This window comes from Pyrgilauda ruficollis, unplaced genomic scaffold (assembly GCF_017590135.1).
Source record: "Pyrgilauda ruficollis isolate IOZ18807 unplaced genomic scaffold, ASM1759013v1 scaffold373, whole genome shotgun sequence".
Classification (NCBI taxonomy): Eukaryota; Metazoa; Chordata; class Aves; order Passeriformes; family Passeridae; genus Pyrgilauda; species Pyrgilauda ruficollis.
This window is the reverse complement of record NW_024525190.1, coordinates 102,871-108,870: the sequence shown is the minus strand read 5'-3', so window position 1 is coordinate 108,870 and position 6,000 is coordinate 102,871. Positions and strand designations below refer to the sequence as shown.

Here is a 6,000-nt window from a genome sequence, read left to right as displayed (position 1 = left end):
GGTGGGGGGTGGGGGGGGGGTGGGATATCCCGGCGGGATGTCCCAAAGATTCCGGCAGCGCCTCCAGGGTGGGGATTCCCGGCCGGCCCTGCCCTCCTGGCACGGCTCTGCGCCCCCCAAGTGTCCCCAGCCCTGGGGACCAGGACCTTGTCCCTCGTCCCGCCCCGTCCCCCCCCCGTGCTGATCCCGCATGGAATGGGAGCGACCCAGCGGAGAACAGCTGGGATAAGAGGGACCCTTCCAGCGTTTTCCCGGGATGGAGGGACCCTCTGGACACCCCTGGTGACGGTCACCGGGTGGCCAGGGTGGCGTGAGCAGCCCAGGGGTGGCCGGGCCGGTGTCCCCTTGGCGCTGGGACATGTGGGACCCCCTGGCTGTGCCACCGTGGGAATCTTGGATGGGGACAAAGCTCCTCAAAGCGCTGCTGTCCCCTTGGCATTGTCCCCATCCTGCCATGGTCCCCGTGGGAGGGACAGGGAGTGGGAAAGGAAAGGGATCTGACACCTGGATGAATCCCAGAAAATCAGAGTCCTCTGCTCTGGCCCATCCCATCCCATCCCATCCCATCCCATCCCATCCCATCCCATCCCTGCCACTCCACTTGTCCTCAGAACTATCCCATAAACTTCCTGCATCCCGGTGCCTCAGTTTCCCTGCTCGGCCTCCCATCTCAGCTCCCTCCTGGAAAACCGGGACACTCTGGAACGCTGCTGGGATCCACCACTGCCTCCATTGCCACCTCCTGGTTTTGGGAATGTTGATGAGCTCCAAGGATCCCATAAATCCATGGCTCCAGAGGGATGAGCTGAACGTGGCTGAAGATCCACAGGACGTGCCGCATTCCTGATAATTCCCGTTTTTCTGCTTCCCTGGCACAGCAGAGAAGGAATCACCTTTGGGAAGCTCTGACAGGGAAAAGCTGGATGTCCTGGGATCATTTGGATTGTTCCTGGGATCGCTGGGATCTTTCCTGCAATTATTCGGATTGTTCCTGGGATAATCTGGATTGTTCCCGAGATCTCTGGAATTGTTCCTGGGATGGCTGGGATCACTGCTGGGATTGTTTGGATTGTTCCTGGCATGGCTGGGATCATTTGGATCACTCCTGGGATGGCTGGAATCATTCCTGGGATCATTTGGATCGTTCCTGGGATGGCTGGGATCATTCCTGGGATGGCTCGAATCATTCCTGGGATCGTTTGGATCGTTCCCTGTTCCTTGGTGAGGCTGCTCCAGTGTTCCGTGGTGGCTCTCAGACCCTTGGAATTGTCTCCCACAATTCCCATTGCAGCTTCCAACGGGGCTGTGACCACGCCCCAGCCTTGGCGTGGACCTGTTCCCAGCCTTCCTACGGATCTTCTTCCAAATCCTCTTCCAGTCTTCCTATGGACATTTTCCCAGTCTTCCTACGGATCTTCCATCCAAGCTCCCAATGGATCTTCCCAACTTTCCTATGGACATTTCCTGACCTCCTCATGGATCTTCCTGTGACCTCCCACAGATCTCCTCTGACCTTCCCGTGGGGTTTTCCCCAACATTCCAGTGGAGGCTTTTCCAACATTCCCAAGGACCTTTTCCCAACCTTCCTAGGGATCTTCCTGAGATCTTCCTTCCAATGGATCCTACGGATCTTCCTTCCTTTTGATGGACCTTCCTCCAGTGCTGATCCCAAACATAGCCCTGACCCTGAGCCTAACCCTAATCCTAACCTGATCTTGATCCCGACCTGACCCTGATCCCAGCCTTGACTCTGTCCCTAATCCCGGTCCTAACCCGGACCCTGATCCCAAGTGCAAACCTGATCCCAGCCTTGACTCTGTCCCTAATCCCGATCCTAACCCGGACCCTGATGCTGACTCTGATCTTAGTCCTGAATCTGACCCTGATCCCAACCCTGACCCCGATCCTAACCCCGATCCTAACCCTGATCCTAACCCTGATCCCAACCCTGATCCTAACCCTGACCCTGATCCTAACTCTGACCTTGATCCCAACCCTGACCCTGATCCTAACCCTGATCCCAACCCTAACCCTGACCCTAACCCTGACCCTGACCCTAACCCTGATCCTAACTCTGACCCCAGCCTTGACTCTGAATTAACCTCAACCCTGATCCTGATTTTGATCCTGGTCCTAACCCTAAACCTGACCCTAACTTTAACCCTGATCCTAAACTTGACCCTAATCCTGATCCCAATTCACAGGTGATCCTAACCCTGATCTGGATCCCGATCCCAATCCTAATCCTAACCTTGATCCAGGCCCTGGTCCCAACCCTAACTCTGATCCTGACCCCAATCCCAACCCTGATCCCGATCCCAGTCCTAACCCTAATCCCACCCCTGGCTTTTCCTGGGAACTGGACAGGGATTCTGGGAACTGGGCAGGGATACTGGGAACCAGGCATGGATACTGGGAGCTGGGTAGGGATTCCGGGAAAGGATCAAACACTGTCCGAAGTTTTCCTGATCCCGGTCACTCCGGTGGATGGGACATGGCCATCCCAAAGGATCCGGGAGCAGGACACGGAATTCCTGCTGTCCTGAACCTGGCAGCTGTGGGATGAGCCCAGGGAAGAGCCCTGGGAGGAATCTTGGGATGAACCTTGGGATGAGCCCAGGGAAGAGCCCTGGCAGGAACCTCGGGATGAACCTTGGGATGAGCCCAGAGAAGAGCCCTGGGAGGAATCTTGGGATGAACCTTGGGATGAGCCCCAGGATGAGCCCTGGGAGGAATCTTGGGATGAGCCCAGGGAAGAGCCCTGGGAGGAACCTCGGGATGAGCCCTGGCAGGAACCTTGGGATGAACCTTGGGATGAGCCCAGGGAAGAGCACTGGGAGGAACCTCGGGATGAACCTTGGGATGAGCCCAGGGAAGAGCACTGGGAGGAACCTCGGGATGAACCTTGGGATGAGCCCAGGGAAGAGCACTGGGAGGAACCTCGGGATGAACCTTGGGATGAGCCCAGGGAAGAGCACTGGGAGGAATCTTGGGATGAACCTTGGGATGAGCCCTGGGACGAGCCTAGGGAGGAATCTTGGGATGAACCTTGGGATGAGCCCAGGGAAGAGCACTGGGAGGAATCCTGGGATACACCTCAGGATGAGCCCTGGGATGAGCTTTGGGATGAGCTGGGAGGAATCCTGGGATGAGCCCCAGGATGAGCCCTGGGAAGAATCTTGGGATGAGCCCAGGGAAGAGCACTGGAAGGAATCTTGGGATAAACCTTGGGGTGAGCCTAGGGAGGAATCTCGGGATGAGTCCTGGAATAAACCCTGGAATGATGCATAGGATGATCCAAGTGCCCCCAGTGCCAGGGGACAGTTCCCCCCTGGTGTCCCCGAGATATCCCAAATTTCCGTGACACGGGTGCCAGGATTGAGGGAATGAATCCACGGCTGGATCCGATGGCATGAGCCCCCCACGGCCGAGAGGAGCCTCGGGAACGACCCCGCTCCGGGTGTTCCCAGAAAGATCCGGAGCAGGGCGGGAGCTTCCGAGCACCCCACGCCTCTGCCCCACCCGGGAGCAGAGCAAATCCCCGGGAATGGCATCCAGCAGCCGTCGGGAAAGCGGGAACGCGGCCCCCGGCATTCCCGGAGCGTCGGGATCCGGCGCCGCTCTCCCGGGACGGGGCGGCGGCCTCGGGAATTCAGCGCTTGGCAGAAAAGGACAAGGAAAAATCAACCGGGAACGGCTCCGGGAGCCGGGACACGGATGGAGCCGGAGCTCCGCACACGGAACGGGACACGAGGACGGGACACGGGGACAACACGGAGGAAGCACAACCAGGAGCACAGAGCCGGCCATGCACGCTGGGAAATTCCCAGGGGGAATTCTCCGGCCCTCCCAACACCACGGGTTGCCCCTTCCAGCCCAAGGGAGCTGCAGTGGGAACAGCTTTTCCCGGGATCCTGCTGCTGCCGCCCCATCCCAGCCTGGGGAGTCCTTCCCGAGCTCCTGGAAGCCACTGGGATATCCTGGAATCATTGCTGGCAGAAGGGGAATCCCTGGATCCCAATCCTCCTGCTGTGGCCTCGGGTGACTTCCCAGGGGGATTGGGATGGAGCAGGTCCCAGGAGCTCCCTCCTCTGTCTCATGGAATTTTTTGCTCCAGAGGGGGACCTGGGACCCCCCACCCTGGGGAACCACGGATGGATCCTGGTGCATCCATGGTTTGCTGGGACTGGAATGGGGATGCTCTGCCCCCCTTCCCAGTGTCCTTCCCAGGGTCTTCTCCACCTTCCCCAGAATCTCTCCCACCATTCCTGGGGTCTTTCCCACCTTTCCTGGGGTCCTTTCCCCCTTCCTGGGGTCTTTCTCACCATTCCTGAGGTACTTTCCCACTTTTCCTGGGGTCCTTTCCCCCTTCCTGGGGTCTTTCCCACCCTTCCTGAATTCCCTCCCACCCTTTCTGGGATGTCTCTCACCCTTCCTGGGGTTCTCCTGCCTTTCCTGGTGTCTTTTCTGGGATCCTTTCCCACTTTTCCTGGGGTCTCTCCCACCTTTTCTGTTCTTCCCTCCCTTCCCGGGATCTTTTCCATCCTTCTGGGGTGTTTTCCACTTTTCTTGGAATCTCTCCTACCTTTCCTGGGATCCTTTTCCCACCTTTCCTGGGGTCTCTCCCTACTTTATCTGGGATCTCTCCCACTTTTCTTGGAGTCTCTTCCAACATCCTTGAGACCTCTCCCACCCTTCCTGGGATCCTTTCTCACCCTTCCTGGTGTTCTTCCCTACACTTCCTGAGGTATTTTCCTGCCTTTCCTGGGGTTTTCTCACCTTTCCTGGGATTCTTTCCCACTTTTTTTGGGGTCTCTCCCACCTTTCCTGGTGTCCTTTTCTTTTCCCACCTTTCCTGGTGTTTTCCCACCTTTCCTGTGATCCTTTCCCACTTTTCTTGGGGGTCTCTCCCACCTTTCTTGCTGTCCTTTTCTCTTCCCACCTTTCCTGGTGTCATTCCCTCCCTTCCTGGGATCTTTTCCATCCTTCTGGGGTCTTTCCCACCTTTCTTGGAATCTCCCCCACCTTTCCTGGGATCCTTTCCCCCGTCCTGCTGTCTCTCCCACCCTTCCCGGAGGACCGAGCCGCTCCGGGATCTCCCACCCCGCGGCCCCAACGCCCCGGGATCCCGACGGGAATTTCCTCAGCAGGAACACCAGCGGGAAGAGCCGGACACGCCACCACAGCACAGGGACAGGGCCATGCTCCCGAGGGACGCGCACATCCCGCAGCCGGCGCCGCTCCCTCCGGGAGCCTCCCAAAACCTCGGGAACACCGGCGGGAGCGGGGCCGCGGCGGGGAAGGGAAGAGACAGGTGAGGAATGGGACATTCCCGGTGGGATGGAGCTATGGAATGGGAACGTGCTCACTTACACAACTCGCCCACCCTCCGGAGGCCAGAGGCGGATCTAGGACAGAGCAGCGGGACATGCACATGGAAGCAGGAAAAGAGGCAATGAGAGAAATGTTAGCTCCGGTCCGGGAAGCGCCACACGGAAAAGAAGCCACCGGACGTCGATCCCGAGGGATTCGGGGCTGGGAGAACCGCGGGAATCGATCCGGCCTTGGTGTTCCCTGAGTGGAGACCCCCAGCTGGGTTTGGGGACAGGGGGGGGATTGGGAATGGGGGAATGGAGGAATGGGAATTGGGGGCAGATCGGGATGGTTCCCGGGGGACGGGTGAGGGCGTGGCCGGCCAGGAACGGGGCGGTGGGAATTGCATGGATTCAGCCAAAGCCTGGAGGGTTGGACAGCGACAGAGCTGCTGGGAGGGCTGGGAAAAGAGGGAACGGGGGGAGGGATTTGGGAAAGGAGCAGGGATTTGGGAAATGCAGGGATTTGGGAAATGCAGGGATTTAGGAAGGGCAAGGATTTGGGAAGGAGCAGGGAAATGGGAAAGAGAGGAATTAGGGAAAGGTAGGGAAACGGGAAAGAGGAAATTGGGAAAGGTAGGGAAATGGGAAATGTGGGGATTTGGGAAAGAGAGGAATTTGGGGAAGG

The 6,000-nt window shown here is 58.3% G+C and overlaps 1 protein-coding gene across 1 annotated transcript in view; it reads right to left on the bottom strand.

Annotated features, from left to right (window-relative positions):
• The window catches only part of SHANK3 (SH3 and multiple ankyrin repeat domains 3), a gene marked incomplete at its 5' end in the record, with an annotated part of 110,378 nt that overhangs the window by 1,573 nt on the left and 102,805 nt on the right, over positions 1-6,000 (bottom strand). The window lies entirely within an intron of this gene.